General features: G+C 34.8%; 1 protein-coding gene across 8 annotated transcripts in view; it reads left to right on the top strand.

The window, feature by feature from the left end:
- Positions 1 to 16,910, top strand: part of KDM4C (lysine demethylase 4C) — a 260,034-nt gene that overhangs the window by 90,753 nt on the left and 152,371 nt on the right. The gene's annotated exons all lie outside the window — the stretch shown is intronic.

The raw sequence follows: 16,910 nt of genomic DNA, 5'->3' as shown, positions 1-16,910 counted from the left end.
CTAAAACCATGAAGAGGCGATACTGTTTTTCTAGTGAAATTTCATTTTGTGTTTCTACCAGGGTTTCTGCCTGCTATGCAATATCAGTGGCCTACCAGTTTTCAGAGTTGGAACTTCGTTCACAATAATTTCTTTTATTTGATTTTTTTAATGAGTTTTATATATGGACTTTTCTTCTCAGATTCTCCGAAAACACAATTCTTCAGTCTGTTACTGAAAGTACAGATGATGGAAATTGCCAGATAAAACTGAGTTTGAACTTATGGGTTTTTTCATGTTTCTAATTGCATTATATAATTTAAAATAGGTTCTGTTTGAACCTTTACCTTGCCATAATTTTAGTGTTTGACTATTATTTTGGTAATACTTCAGACTTAAGCTTAAGAAAGGATTATGTGGTATCATGTTTGTCGTATTTTCTCATTTTAATGATGTCCATGTGTTGTGACAGCTGATAATTAATTTCCAAAATAAGTTCTCTGCCTGAATCTATTAAAACATGTTAAGGAAATGCTATTTGGTGTGTGTTCTCTGAGGCTATAGTCAGATGGCTTTTCTTTTTTTCCTTCAGTTTTGCTGTCTTAGTGGAAATAATCTCAGCACTGCTGGGTTCCTTGGCATTTTTTAATCAAATCACTGCTTTTACAGAGCAAGCAGGTTCTTGATAGAAAATGGATGGTCTTTTACGTTGTTGTGGTAATACATAGGAGAGGTGGTGCCTACTAGTGAATTTTTTAGAGGCAAACAAAGTTTTGGAAAAAAACTATGAACAAAGTTTCGTGTTGCTTGAAACCAGGCTACTTTCTTATAAGTCTTGACAATTTATTCAATATTATTTTAAAACATTATTCTCAATGGCAATGTAATACAAATATGGCTGCTAAAAAAGCCACTACAATGACCTTTAACCCATTGCTGTGTTTACGATCAATTAAAAGGAGATATCCTGTATCCTGTATTTCTTCCTTAAATGAGAAACCCTATTATGTATCAGTAAAGCTCAGCTTCAGATTTCTATTATATACCTTTGAGTGTTTCTTTAATTAAAAACAAAGCAGTGAGTGACTGTTGAAATAGTTCACTAGGTGGAAACTGTATCATTTGATGACAGTCTTACTGGAGGTCACATATTTTAAAAATAAACAGATACTCATGAGAATGTACACCTTCCATATATACCATATTTCAAAGAAAAATTTATGCCAAGCAGTTTTAAACTTTTTCCCCACAATCGAAACCAAAATGTTGATCACTTTCCAGAAACCTTTCTGGAAATGTATTTATTCCTACAGTGCATGTCCCAGGCTGCAGAAGAATGGTGTTGATTATTTGCTTTTCATCTTTGAATTTCATGTGAAATGATGATTTGCATCAATAACTTTTCTTGTTATGAAAGAAATCATGTTGTCCTTCATTTATGCAACTGAATGTAACTATAAAACAAGTAAGACCATGTGTCTTCTAAGAGGAAAATAATGCTCTCGATTATTTTACTTTTAGCAGTCTAAATCACATATTCCTGAACTTAAAATAACTATCAGGATTAGAATTGGAAATGTATGTGTGCAGCAAAAATATAATAATTCTATGCACAAAATGCACTGCAGTTTTCAACCATGTGAAGTGAAATGAAATAATGAGGATAAAGATACAAAGAGGAACATTTCTGAAATACTCAACCTAGGAGTATGATATAAGAATAAAAATTAGTTTGAGATTTATAATATTGCAGCTTTTCTGAAAACTAAAGGTAGTAAATGAAAATGTTCGACCTTTTAAAAAATTTTAAACCTTGTACAATGTATGCCACGTTTTCTAAAATAGTCACTTAATTTCAAAACTGTAGTATCAAACAAAATAATAGATGACTGATAATTTTACTTTGATAATTGTAATTAATATAATAAAATTCTAAATGCGAATAGGTTTGGAAATTGGCATTCTAGTCAGCATATATAATTGATTTGGAAATTGTTACTTGCTGAGCTATGGCAACTGATAATTGCAATAGTAACAGGTGTGGAAAAAATCTCTAAATTATGAATAGGTAATAAGTAACTGTTACAAAATACGTAATTTCTAAATAAAAATGAGCCATATTTGATTCTAATTGGATTGTAAATGAATTTTATAAATGTGTTTATTTTTTATTATTTTGGAACACAATCTTGTTCAAACTAATGTGAAACGGAGATGTCAACTGATGGCCAGTGAAGTGCTTAATTTGAAAATGAAAGTAGATGATATCTAGATGAATTGGGTTATTGATCTTTTCAAAGTGAAACAATAAAACTCACTGCTGTTTATTGCCATAGATTGTGTCACTTCTGGATTCTCATGTTTCCTCGTTCTTGTCTTCACTCTTTGGGGGGACAGGGTAGGGTGTGATGGTCTGGCCATGAAACATCCAGATATTTTGGGTACATATTCTATGAATTTCAGTGTAAAACAATGTACGCATATGCATGCAAAGTGGATAGACTTGTCTTGGTGCTGTGTGGTAGAATACTGTTTTTAATGCTTTATATTTAGGTAAAGCTTCTGTGGGAGGTCTTTCCAATATCAGGAAATAGTGTAGAGTTCAGGCAGTACTGTATGATTTGTGGCTTTGAGCTGTTACGTGTTTTATTTTAGAATTTCTCTGAAATAGACTAACCATGATTAGTTATTCTACTAGTGAATGATTTTGAGAGAGAGAGCATTTTTTTAATAATTTTATGTCACAAAAGAAACTAAAATTTGCTTCCAAACGTTACTCATCTCTGAAAGACTCTAAACCACAATATAATGCTTTGCAGTGTATATTAGCATTACCATGTAATTTTTGGTGCTTGCTTATTATAAATGAAGAAAGCACTTGATTGTTTTTTTACTGTTTAAGTTATTGTAACTTTTTTTATTTAGCAAAGACATTTGACGTGCTTAGAGATTAGGTAGTTTTTTCAGTACAAGCTCTCAAAATGGTGGAAAAAAAGATAGGTGGGTGGTACAAAGAACTTTGCCCCTGAAGCAGCAGAAGGCACTTTTTCCTGAGAAAGGCAAGTGATACCCATGGTGCAGCTCATACCAAGTGTATTCATAAACTTCTGACACCTGTATAAGAGGAGCAGAAATATTGAATAAAAGCTGTATCCTGCATTTCTTTGGCATAGCCATTTAACTAATTAATTTGAGCTTTCTTCTTTCATTTGTGTCCATTGGGCAGCTCTACCAGCCTTTATTGCCAGTGACAGCTTGGTTTACATGGCCTGTCTAATTTCCACACATCATTGTCATCTTTGCTTTAAGTTCTGGTAGATCTTACATTGTTTGTGTGATGTTGGAAATAAAGATTCCTTCCATTGATTTATTTTGGAATGTGAGCCTTTGACAGTTTTGTTGCGAGTTTTGCTAGAGATGTCTAAGCCTGTAAGTATGAGCTAATGGGGTTTAAACAAAGGCTACTCTCTCAGAGTAGCCTAGTGAAGATCAGCATGGAGAAAGAAGCTGATCGCTCGTAGCTAGTGGTGAGTGACCATACTCAGCAATAGATGACGGACAGTAAAGAATTTGCGTGTCTGTATCCATGTGGCTGTAGGATACGTTGTTTTCAGCTAAGCCGAGAGTTGTATGAATGCATAATTTGTCCTCTGAAGTGCCCGCTCAGTTTGACAGCCTATGCATAAACTTACTTTGTGTCTGAGAGCACATGCTGGGAAGATGATGCTCCAACCAGTGTGTGCTGCTGTACCTGGAGCCCTGTTGGTTGCTTGAAGTTGCTGGGGCATTATGTGTCTTCTCTTCTTTGCAATGTACCTGCAGCAGCAGCAGGAGGATATAAGAGAACAAAAAAGGAGAATAAGAATTGGAAAAACATAGAATTAAAGGGTCGGGGAAAAGGAGATAAAGAGAAAAATGTGGGAAATAACAATGAATACAGGAAAAATAAAGAGAGGGAAAGTTGTCTGGGGAGAATCCATTCTATCAAAGGATGTACTTGGGTGAGAAGAGGTTGGGATTTTTATTTTGTCCTTTTGTGGCATAAATGTTTAAATGCATGGGTAACTTGAATTGTAACAGATTCTTAACAAAATTTGCATAGTCTGTTTGAATAGGAGTAGTGATACTGGCTTCAGCTGGAATGCTGCATCCTTCTCTCTGTCCATTTTGCTTTTTGCACGGCACTGACCGTGAGCTTGTTGAACTTTATTGTGTACTCTTGTTTTGACAGTTTTGCTCTTTTGTTTTCTCCATGACTGCTCTTTGATTGTAAGGAAACACATTATGTCTCAGTGAACATTAGAAAGCATTTTTATTTTATTCTGGCACTGTGTTCTTTACTTGCCCTACTCACTCTTGTTTTTGTTTGTCAGTCAAGAGTCCACTCAGAGATTGCAAGACACTTTCAAAAATCATTATTTGTCATCAAGCAGGAGGAAATGAATTCTATTTGAAATTTGCTAAATCAGTTATTATCATAGTTGCTAAATCTTGATATTTATTTTAGATACAAAGAATTATTTTGAAATGTTTTGTTTCTGTTTCTTAAAGAGAAAACTCAGGTTCTTAAAACTTGGATAAATATCCAGTGAAGACTGGAAAGATTTTTTTTAATGTAATTTAAAAAACAATGAGAAGATAGTTACTGTCTTTAAATTATGAACATTTAATAAAACAGCATTTAATAAATTAATTTAATAAATCGAAACCATGTGTAACAACCAAAAAGACCAAATGAACCATACTTACTTTCTGAGGGCTCAATATTTTATTCCTATGTATTAGATGTGTACTGAGGATATATGTTGGCTTTGTTTAGTGCAGGGTTATTGATATAACAAGTTTTTGTGGAAAACAATATTCGCGAATCATTAAACAACTGCCAAAACTTAGGGCCAGCACACTTTCCTCTGAATTTGTCCAATTTAAAGCGCTGTCATTTCTACACAGAGAATGCTGTGCTGGTAGGAAAAAGGAGAGAAGTTGGCTGATTTCTTTATAGACATTATTGAAATGAGGTGGTTTTTGAAGAAGGTGCACAAAGATGAGGCTGTTTACAAGGTCTAGCGGTGCTGCTAGTATCCTGTTTTGAGGAATTATGTTACAGGAACCAGGAAAGGAGATGTGAAAAAGTACTATAATGCAAACAAAATTAGAAGTGATGATGAGAAGAAGAGAGAAGTAGAAAGTAAATATATCTTTCCTATGTTAAATTTCTTAGCCATCACTTGGATGTAATATGCCTCAATTTTACATTTAAAAGAAAGGAAAGAGATACAACCAATGGGAAGGATCTAAATAGCAATAATAGAAAGAATGTAAAGCATGTCTTTAGTGAATTTGCCTTTTTTTTTTTTCTTCTTTTGGAAAGGGACCACATTGTTTGTGGTCTGGCAGAAAGTTGATAAGAGTTCAAATTGTAATCCTGATGGGAAATTATGGGTTCAACCATATTTGACCAAAAAGATTAGATACAGTCTAATGTGGGTTCATTTGGAATATTTTATTTATTGGGTTCATCTTTGTTTCATTTAATTGCTGTTATAATTGTGAAAAATGTGTGCGAAATGATTCACTAATGCTTCAGAAGACATTTAGTTTTAAGAGAGTTTCATGCTAAACTTGTTTAATACTGTTATTTTGAAATCCATATCCTGTGTTTGGCTTCCCAGGTTCTAGGAAAGATAGAGGCAATTCTTTTATTTGTACACAAAAGTGCTGTTGTTCTTTCAGCTTCATGTGTAACAATTTGCAGGGAAAATGTAGCAGTATCTGACTAGGTACATTTTCAGTCCTTTTTTGTAATTTTGTTTTAGAGATATATGCAATCAGAAAAAGCAGGCTGCTGTGTAGAAAATGTTCTCTTTAACAGTGTTAAATATATTGTAGTGCGTAAAGGAGAAGGAAACTTAAAATCAAGCATCTTTTGATGTTTATAATTGTTTACAATATTTTGCTTTCTGTTGCAGTCACTTGCTAATAGTATTGAACATAGAACTCACATTATTTTTATGGAAATAATTTGTATAAGACATAACATGAGTAAATTCACTCTATAATTTTAAAGAATTTTTATTGTTATCATCAGAGTGCTAAATAAAAAGGTGCTTGAGGGCATGTAGGATGGGAAAAGTCATCTTGCCTGTGATTGTTAGAAATTTCTTGGTGGTATTTTTAACATTATCAGTGTGTCTTTCTTAGGTGCCTTAGGGAAGCCAGTGTTTACTTCTTATAAAGCTCTGATATGGTAATCCACAGTCATCTTCCAAATAGCTACTGGCTTTTGCTGTACAAAGAAAATGCAGTCTCTCACAGCTGGGGTGCTGAGGTCTTCTCTTGGCAATGATAGTGGAGACCTTTTGTGAGTTAGGCTCCTGTATCCTTCCAGAAGCTCCAGTACACACCTGTCTGCATAGTTAGCTGTATAAGTACTTTTAAAAATCAATCTTGAGGAAAATTTATACTTCAGATTGCACGTTCAGATTTAAATCACTCCATTCCTGTATTTTAACACATTCCAGTTGCTAAAAATATTTAAACATGATGAAAACAATTATTTGGAAACAAAGATATTAAATATCTCCTTTAAATTTAAATTGAAACTGAGAACGCATTAACTAGTTAAGCATTCCTGGTTCCATACTTGTAACAGAAGTACTCGAATTTGTATGCTGAGTTTTCTGCTGAGGCAGTAGAATCTCTGGGGAGCAGCTTAGAGTGTTTAGGTACAAAAATTCTTAATTCATCACCTAAATTGAGATCTGTAAAGACTGTAAGTTCAGCTTTTACGGTTGGATGTTAAAAAACTGGAATAGGGGAAGAGCTTTTTATTGTGTCTGGAGTACACATATGACAGTATTTGGAAGTATTTCTATACGGTAAAGTTTCTAACACTAGTCTTGTGTAGACTTCCAGCAAAAAGAAAGGTTGGCGTATTTTTTCCCTCAGTGTCTGAGTTATTAGCTACTTTGATAGTTCTGCCATTAAAAATTGAAGAGTGAGAGAGAGTTGAAGTTGAGTTTGAGTAGCCTCCTGGAGCTTAAAGTTTCCTAATTTCTGAGATTTTTTGAAGAGAGTTTACTTTTACTTCTTTTCCATCACAGATTACTCAGGGATAGAGCAGTACTTACCTTGCTGCTCTAGCTGCTTATCCAGCATCCAGAAACATATATAGTATGTCACATGCTTTCTACCACACGAGAGAAATACAACCAAGTGAAATGCGCTGGCAGTCTGGTGTGACCTGAAGGTGTCCCATATCCTGTGCGTGTCCTGATCAGTAGTCAGTGATCCTGGTGAGCTTCATGTTCACTGTCCGTATGCTACATGTACACACATTCTGTTTGAGAAATTGCAGTTGAAAATGTAAAAAAGCCCCTTACTTTTACAACATGCTAAAATTAAGATGCCTTGAAATCATTCAATAAGGTAAAATACTGCTTGGTGTCAATTCAGTAGGTCCTTCTCAGTCAGCTGTGACTACATCTGTATTCACCTTGGTAATTACAGATGCCTTTAAAAATGTGTTTACACAAATGGTACAATTTCTTTAGAAGTTACTGCTAACACTTATTCAAAGTGTTTAAGATATTTCAAAATACTCCTTTTGGCAAATGTGGCGCAGTTCACAGTTGTAACATGTTAGTCTTACATTTAATTGAGGTTTTACTGAGAGATTAGTAAGTTAATTTGCATTCATATTCTGGTTGCTTTTGTAAATAGGTCTTTTCTAGAAACACCTATCATACTGACAAAAACAAATCAAATGCATCTTTACGAAGTGTTTCACAGACCGCTGCTTTGAAAATGTCAGCCTAAAATTTTCAGACAGTTCATGTATTTTGACTTGTCTGCATAGCAGCAAGATGTTCTCTACTTTTTATTGTCTAGAGAATACTAATATTAAACAGTTAACATCTTAGGAGGTCATTACGTCATTCTTACAACAATGAAGAAAGTGTGTGTAAAAGAACAGCAGTGTTACAAAATCAAGTATTGAAAAAATAGTCAGAACTAAGAGGTCAGTTCAACTTTAAATATTACATATTAACATAACAGGGATGAATTAATTTTATGAACAGATGCATATTTTTCCACAGAACTGTACTCCATTAACAAGATTCACTTATTCAGTATTACTTTATCAGAGCAAATAATGTGTAGTCCTACTGTTAATTATTCAAAGCAGGCACCAACAAGAAAGAAAATGCTTTCTAGATGTTTTTGTAATACTTCCATCGTTGGATCTGTAAACTTCATAAAAATTAATTTAACATCACAGCACTCCTGTGAATTAGTTCATATTATTATCTGTATTTTACAGCTGGGGAACTTTAAGCTTAAAATGTATAAAGGCTGAAATATTTTATTGATTTACGGTGTCCAACATGAGATGCCAATGACTTGCATTTTAAATTTTAGCATTTTCTTGTAGTGCTTTGAACCACAGTTTAGCTGACTTAAACTGCAGACATAGTAGATCATCACTTTTGCAGCTTCCTTTTGTAGTGTTTTATTGGCTACTGCTCATGAAGACTGGATTTTGTGGTTAGACTGCCATCACACAGGAACTCCATGACTGAGTCAAGGAAAGAACCAATTTCTTCTTGTAGGTGTGTTCTTTCCTTAAAAAGTAAAATTTACCATTCCCTGAAGTGCTCTTTGTTGTACTCTCTGAACATCTTCAAGTGTCTACAAAGCTGTGCAACATAAGCAATTACAACATTTTCATTTTGTCGCAGGTCATATCTGCCCTAAGCATTTCATGAAAAATATTTGTTCAGAAATAAGTGTGGTCATTTGATTAAAAAGCATACAATAATGTATAGAAATACTGGAATGGGTTAAAGGCATTCATGCAGTTTTGATCCTAATGTTTCATGTTTGAGAATGCTTGACTTTAAATGTTTATTCTCATAATATTTCCTTTAAGATTCAAATATATTTTAAAAAAGAACTGGAAATTTTCTTGTCTTTGATTTACAATGGGTCTTGGACTTTGACATCATCAGTACAGATCTTTTATGTTAGAGCCAATAGCAACTGGTAGCCGTGGCAGGTTTCACTCTGAATATTAATCAATAACAGAAGAGACGATGCATAAATGCTGCCTTTGGATTAAGGTTTTTTTCTGACAAAAGAGGGCTGTAGATCCCGGATGTTCTTTTCTGAGGCCTGGAGGAGACAATATGCCAATGGTTACAGACCAGCCTGTGACTGGCCTCCTGTCCGTGTGTGCTGCCATCCACCCTGCCCCACCATTCACCTCTTCTTTCCTCACCTGTGTCTCGCTCCATTCTGACTCCTGATTCCTGCTTTTCAGAGGTCTTCTCATTTTTCTCCCTGTTTATTCCTCTGATGCAGATATTTCCATCTTATCTCTGCCTTATCCAAATCTCTTTCCCAGCTGGTTCCCCTCCTGACTTGTATAACTCTCTCATGCAGCTGGATGCTCCTCTACCTGCTGCGCTCTCCCGCCCACTCCAGGTCCGTTCTGCCCAGGTAGCTGTGCCCTCCTCAGATGTGCTGTTGTTTCTGGCAGCATCTGAGAGTGTGCAGCTATTTCATTTAGCCTGAATCTTGAGGAGTGGTTCTATGCAACACATGCAGCGTTGTGAACAAGTAGACCATATATGCATTGTAAGTAACAGAAACCTTGAAGCAGTAGAAAATACATTAAAAAGGCAAGGAATATAAAAAATATGATCTGTAGAAGCAGTGAAAATTCAAACATTTTGCAGATTACACTCCCTCTTGAGTCTTTTGAAAATGATATTATATTGGATGCTTATATTGGATTCCACCAGAATGATGTACCTTTATCACATAACCTGAAATTTTGCAGTAGTTTCAAAGAGCTCTTTTATTAGACTGTGATCAGCTATTTTGTTTTCCTTTGTGGAACTTCCTACACTCCTGTTAGGGCCTGAACTTCTACAAGACTTTTTTTTTTTTCTTTTTTTAACCTGTTTAAAAATCCTTTCTATTAGGACTGTGCCAAGACCTTTTCAAACGGAGTTAGGATACTACTCCCTTTGGACCCAGTTACAGGAGTGTTGAGAGCTGTGTACCCTGTAGGAGTTGGTTTTGAACAGTCTGTGTGCATTCCCAGTGCACAACTTGCTGTGACTATTTATACTTTCTGGGGCACTTTCTCCCTTCTTGTAGTTCAAGGAGTGAAACAATAAATTTGGAACTCAGGTTCTTTAGCTCATTTTTGCTCTGTCTACAAAAAAAGTTTAGTGGAGCTTCAAGCTCACAACGAAAATTGCTGCTTTTCTTTACCTTTGCTGTGATACTCTTTGGTAAGCCTGGGTCAAAATGTCATCTGAGCTGAGAAATGAATCCAAGTAGACTTTGGTGATATATTATTCAAAACAGAATCCAGCAAAACTGAAAATCTGGAAATGAACTGGATATGCCAAATGTGAGATGGCCTATTCTGCATGCATGCATTGCTCAGATGATCATTTCCAGTGCTGACAGCAAAAGCAGATGTTATAATTGTATTTCATACTATTTCTCATGATAGAAAAGCTCAGTGCAAGAGTCTGTAGGAGAGGAAGGTGATTTTTTTTAAAAAAAAACTGAACAGAATTATTTTTATTTTTTATTATTGTTTTTATTCATGTGCATTTGGTTACACTCATTCTCTCATGTTGACTTACTTCTCTTTCCTGAGATGTCCCATCAGTCTGTTTAGGATTAGTTTTGAGGTATGGCAGACAAGGGAAGGCTGCCTTTTGAGTTCTCCTTGCAGATTTTGGTTTCTCCTTGACTAATGATGGTTCTCTGTGATTCCTGCAGATTCTGTGCTCAGGCCAGGTTAAGTTTTGTGTTGTCATTGCTGCTTCTGTGCTGTTAACTTAGATACGGTGTGGCCTGGATGCAGCCAGCACTCTGGCCATCTCCTGCCTGTTTCTTGCTTCATCTGTGTTCTTTTTTTTTGGATTTACAACTGCTCTATTTATTATGACTTGCTCCATGTACACCATTATTTTCACGTGTCATCTGTCATATCATCTGATGCCTTTATACACTGATGCTGTCATTTGCTCTGCATGCATACCAGCACAGCACTGCCTCCTCTTAGCTCAATGCTCTGTCCAGTGTAGAAGATTGAATGTTAAATAGTTAAGTGACAGCTGCATAACTATATGTTGAGACCTAGGAGGTGAGACATACTTATGATTTGTAATGAAAGACAAATATGTATACTAAAACACAAGTCAAGGGACCTTCAAAGATTTCTTTCAAGAAATATATATTTTAATAAATCCAGTTATCAGCGTACTTACAAAATATAAGTGATTTCCTTTAGTTTATCGAGTTACTATATGAGTAACAGACATTGACCTTGATAAGAATTGACTAAGGCACCTGAGGGGGAAGGACTTGTATTTGGCTGCACGTATTTATGTTTATAATTGCATTTTTATTTTGTCTGAAGTATTTGTTTATTTTTTGCTTTCTGTCATTACACAACTCTGCAAACAGCAATATTTTAATGAAGTCTGAATCATTTCACTCTCTCTGGCTCTAATAAATTTCTATCTGAATTGTAGTAAAAATCCAGAACATGCCAATGGTGTGCATTTACTGACATCAGAAGCATCACGTTTGTTAGTCACTGGAAATGTGGGAAGGTGGTGTAATATCTACACAGGATATCTTTAAGGTAGTATCAGAGACAGGGTTTAATTTTGAATGGTGACTACCGTATTTGGCCTATCAGAAGCCTATTTACAGCTGTGATGTAAAAATATTTACTTAAATTTAATATCAAAGGATAGATCTCAGTGTTGGATATACCAGAAGAATGTGTTTTTTCTGTATAGATTAGAAGTTGCCTTCAAATTATATGGCGAGCTAACGTATTTAGGCAATGGGCAATATAATACCTTTATGTGTAGGAAGTCCCCTTTTCTCTAAAAGGCCCCACTGATCAACTAAGAATTAATCACAGTGATAATCACTTTGTAAGAGCAACAATAATGGTGAAGGGACTTGATCACAAGACCTATGGGGAGAGACTGAGGGAGCTGCGGTTGTTTAGTCTAGAGAAGAGGAGGCTTAGAGATGACCTCATCACTCTCTATAACTACCTGAAGGGAAGTTATAGCCAGGTGGGGATTGGGCTCTTCTCCCAGGCAGTTAGCAATAGGACAAGGGGGCATGGGCTTAAACTCTGCCAGGGGAAATTTAGGCTGGATATTAGAAAGAAATTCTTTACAGAGAGCGTGGTCAGGCATTGGAATGGCCTGCCCAGGGAGGTGGTGGACTCACCGTCCCTGGAGGTTTTTAAACTGAGATTGGACATGGCACTTAGTGCCATGATCTAGTAAACGGACTGAAGTTGGACCAAGGGTTGGACTGGATGATCTCTGATGTCTTTTCCAACCCAGTCGATTCTGTGATTCTGTAACTTCCGTAGTCATTAAAAAAATAATGGCTTAACCTAACAAGTTCTCAAAAATAAGGATATGAATTAAATATTAACTTTTAAAATTAAGATGCAAATATGAAGTATTTTTAGAAATACACTGCTGAGTTTTGTGAATTTTTATTAAAAATGTCTTGTGAATGTATCTGACATTTTCAGCAGAAGTTAAATCACACAACTGTGCCATATTAAGACAGAGCTTTGTGGCTAAGACTGAAAAGATGGTGATCAGGTAGCCAAAGATTAATGAATTAAAATTGTGTAGTTTAAACTATGAATATGTAAGTCCTTTGTCCTGTGATAAAGTATCATATATGTAAATGTCAGTAAAAATAATCAGTAAGTAAATGTATTAAGTAGCCAGACAGGTAAATTAGTAGTAAATTATTAGTTTAGTATTTTAATTTCGGAGTTTTGTTGGATTTTTAAACCAAGGCATGTAAGAGCACATACAAATGTATAATGTAATAACTTTTTCAGTAAGTTACAGTAAGTAGAAGTTCCTAATATCATAAAACTTTCACTGTATAGGTTGTATGGTATTACAAAACTACTAGGCTTTATGAGTTTATCATATTTTGGAATGAAACATTAAAAGAACTTCTGGAATTTTACTTTTGCTTATGAGTATACGTCTTCAAAAGCACCATTCCTGAGCATTGTCTTCCTCCTGCTGCAAATACTTATGAGGATTTACATTATATTCCTGGTATCAATAACATGCCAAATTTGATTTTGAGAATCACAAGAAAGCTGAGTACAAAAACTGTTCTTGCATCATCTTTGGTTAGTAAATCAGATACTCAATGTAAGTGACAATGGTGATTCTTAGGTCCTGTCTAACAAGACAAGATTCTTATCTAACATTTTTAAAAGGAATACTAATTAAAACAAAAGTTGAAACCTTTTCATGTCTAGGAGCATGTAGGGAGGAGGTGCTTTTTGGCCGTTCAGCAAAGCAGATTTTGAAGTATGCAGAAGTAACAATGGATAGGCTGTGTGAAACTAGGAGTTGCATTGTTATTTTTCAGTGGTGGGTTTCAGGGAAATATGGTATGACTTGCATGCTAATATTAAAAAGTGGCATTAGCTTTTCACTAGAACCGTTCAAAATGCTCCAACTGTGATTTTCCTGCTTACGATTAAACTGCAACGTTTTATATTCTTATAGACACTGTATTTCTTGTTGGATATTGTTTTGTTAGTGATGTCTCTCTTCTGGGAATCAGCAGTATATAAAAATTCTTTTGACATGTGAGCTTTCCCTGAGAGTAAGCAAAACTCTTAACAATTTTTATACACTAGGCAATTCTACAGGTATGCTATAAAAAATCTTCTATTTTCTGATACTTTTTTCCTGCTGTGTGTTTCATCACTAGAGTTTTTTATTTATATATGTACTAATCTGAATAAAAACATGCATAGTATAACATGAAGATAGTCAATAAAATAGTATATAATATTCACAGTAAATAAGATTTCCATGCATAAATATACTTTTTTTTTTTTTTTTAAATATAGGATAAATAGATTCCAAGATTTAAAACTGACCCAGTAAGTTAATGGTATTAGCAAACAAAGCCTGCTGTAGTCTTAGATAAAGGCCAGAAGTAATCTTTTTTTTCCCCTAACTTTTCTCTTGCAATGTTTCATTATGGATGCTTTATACCTGTGCCATGAGTAAATCCCAGTGTTGTTCTCCTATATAAGATCAACTCTTAATTACTCCACTGTGTGATAGGGCTCATTATAAGATATGAGAACTGGCTGGATAAGAGAGGATTTCTTCAGTCTGTGTTGGGACTTAGACCCACTGGAGACAAATTTATACTCTATGGCTATGTTTGCTTTTAGAAAATGAGACAATTGTAATCGTGATTGTAAACACAGTAGCTCAGCTGGGGTTTACTTCTGAAAATCATTTCTAGGTCAGATGCTTAGTTCAGGCAGCCTTTAAATATCTGTTTCTAAATAGTGAGTTTTAAAAAGTTTACAAATATATTTCCTACAGCTAAGAAAAGAACATGCTTCTTTTTTTTAAGCATTTTGTTTACTTTTCAAAAAAACACTTCAGGGACTCTGTATTTTTTTAATCTATTTGAATTATGGCTTCATTATTTTGCCGTTTTAATCCCTACTCACAACAAGGTGACCTTCTTACAGTTTGCACTTTCTACAGTTCGGCATTTCCTGAAGGAATGTGGACTAAATGTTTCTCTTTTCAAGAGCAGAATCACAAAAAGGAGAGAAATAGAAACTTGCTTTCTTGTTTGCATAGTAGACCGTGAACTCCGTGTTGTATATTTTTGTTTTCAATTCTCTTTCCTCTCAAGGATTTAGGCTGTTTAAATACAGATATTGTTTCAAATAGAACAGGCTTGGAAAGAAAGGGATCGAGATTTCAGCAGGATTACCTCTGCTTCATTGAAATGTTACCTGTCGTGCTTTATTGAGACTTGACCTCAATTGGTACATGACACAAGTATCTCCTTTCCCCCCAAGGTGAGATTGTGCAAAGCTGTCCCCTTGTTCTCCTTTTCGCTATTAGAAATTTTTAATTTTAAGACAGCATGTGAAGTTTAGAAGATGAAGTTAAAACATGCATCTGTACTTTGACTTCAAGAGCATGTGTCATGTCAATAGGAGGACGATACCTGTTTAAAAACACACACAAGAGTCTGACTATGTAGTAGAGAAATGCACTGGGAAGGCATGTCCTACCGTTGCGCTGGGAAGATGACATGACCATACACCCCTTACTGCTCTCTTGAATTTGGAGGTTGTTGTAGAAGCCCTTTCTAGCATTCCTGGTTACTTCAGTGTCTTTCCCGGATGTCACAGGCCATGGAAAAGTCTTCTAATTTCCAAGGTTCATGTTTGATTTTCTTCTCTTAAAAGGGGAAGGAGTGACTTAGAGTCCAGAGTAATTACCATGTTAAAACTTCTGAAAATTGTTCTTTTATGGCAGTTTCTTTAAAGTAAGAATTATAATGGATTTTTTTTTCTCAAGATATTGACATAAGGTATGTTCTTCTCTGAATTTTTTTTGTATTCTGAACATCAGATTTTAAAGCTTTTCATTAACTCCAGATTTTTGCCTTTTCTCTATGTATTAACCTGAGATACAGTGGTGTGATTGTGTTTGGGAGACTTCAATCCAAATCAATAAAGCATTTTTCTTGTGTAGAAATTAGACTCATAAAAGTTATATTTAAGATTTAAAACTACCTCATCTGTCTTTGAGGAGTGTGTTTGTATATTTTGTAGTTCAGCACTGTAAAGTATCATAGCAGTGATAAGGTCACCACTACAAAGCAAAGTCTTATCTAGGTCTTAGGTTTTTTTGTGCTTTTCTGTTTAACAGTGTAGGGTATTTTTTTAAACTCAGATCTGTTGCTATATCCTGCCAAGCAATGTTTAACCTATTTAACCATTTTTTAATGTTGTAGTGCATTTTAAAACGCTAGTAGTAGGGCTAGTTATAATCCTGGTGGTGTTTGTGGATAATAAAGTGAAATGTTTTCTATTGACTGTGAATATGGTTTATTTGTTATTGTCAGACAATCTTTAAAGTGGCTTCCAAGCAATCTTTTGCCTTATTTTTAATGTTACTGTTCTAAAATATAGCTGTAACCTTATTTTAAATGGCTTCAAATACTCTTAAACAATGTGATTTTAATTACTAAAAGTAAGATTTGTTGAAGAAGATTAAAGCAAATGTAATTTCACATTTATTATCCAAAGAGAAGTTCAGTGCCACATGGCAATAATTAATGACAGAAATGTTGCTGTTCACAAAACACATTAAGTAGAGATTTTTTTTCTTTTGTTGCTTTCTACTGTGTAAACGGGAATGGTAGATTTCTTTTTCCTACTGCATTTATTTGTGTAGCATTATATAAGGGATGCATTTATGTATTTGAAAGAAGACAATAAGATAAGATCTCTTAAACTGTATCTTGCCAGTGGTTATGTGTTAGTTCTTATGGCATTGTCATTTCTAATGAGAGGCTTATTTCAAGTAAACTAGTGAGCAACATCCTTCCCCCTCCCCACCCCATATAAACGCAGTCGAAACTCAGACGTTCCAGTGCACCAAGAAACACAAAAAGAACATGAAGGCATTCAGCGCCTTCTGGAGTTGCTGAGAATTCAGCTGGATCAAACTCTAATTGCATTTTAATGTTCTTTCTCTAACAGTTTTATATATCACTGTTGGATGTTCCAGCAGTGTGATCTGAAAATCAAATGGTCATCTTAAAGCTTACACAAGCTGCTTTATAAGCTACTAAAGCTAAACTACTTTGAAAGTAATTTAAACTAGTTATTGAAGCTGAACTCCATCTTGGAAGGTATTTCTGTTAATAACTTGGACTTTTTCACACACTTATTTGAAAACAGTAGTAAAAAATGCATTGAAAAATAGAATTATTAAATGCGAATAGTTTAAGGTAGTGTTGTCATTCATAACTAGAGCTTCTATTTCCCC

Source organism: Streptopelia decaocto, assembly GCF_964273445.1.
Source record: "Streptopelia decaocto genome assembly, chromosome: Z".
Lineage (NCBI taxonomy): Eukaryota > Metazoa > Chordata > Aves > Columbiformes > Columbidae > Streptopelia > Streptopelia decaocto.
This window is presented reverse-complemented; position numbering and strand designations above follow the sequence as displayed.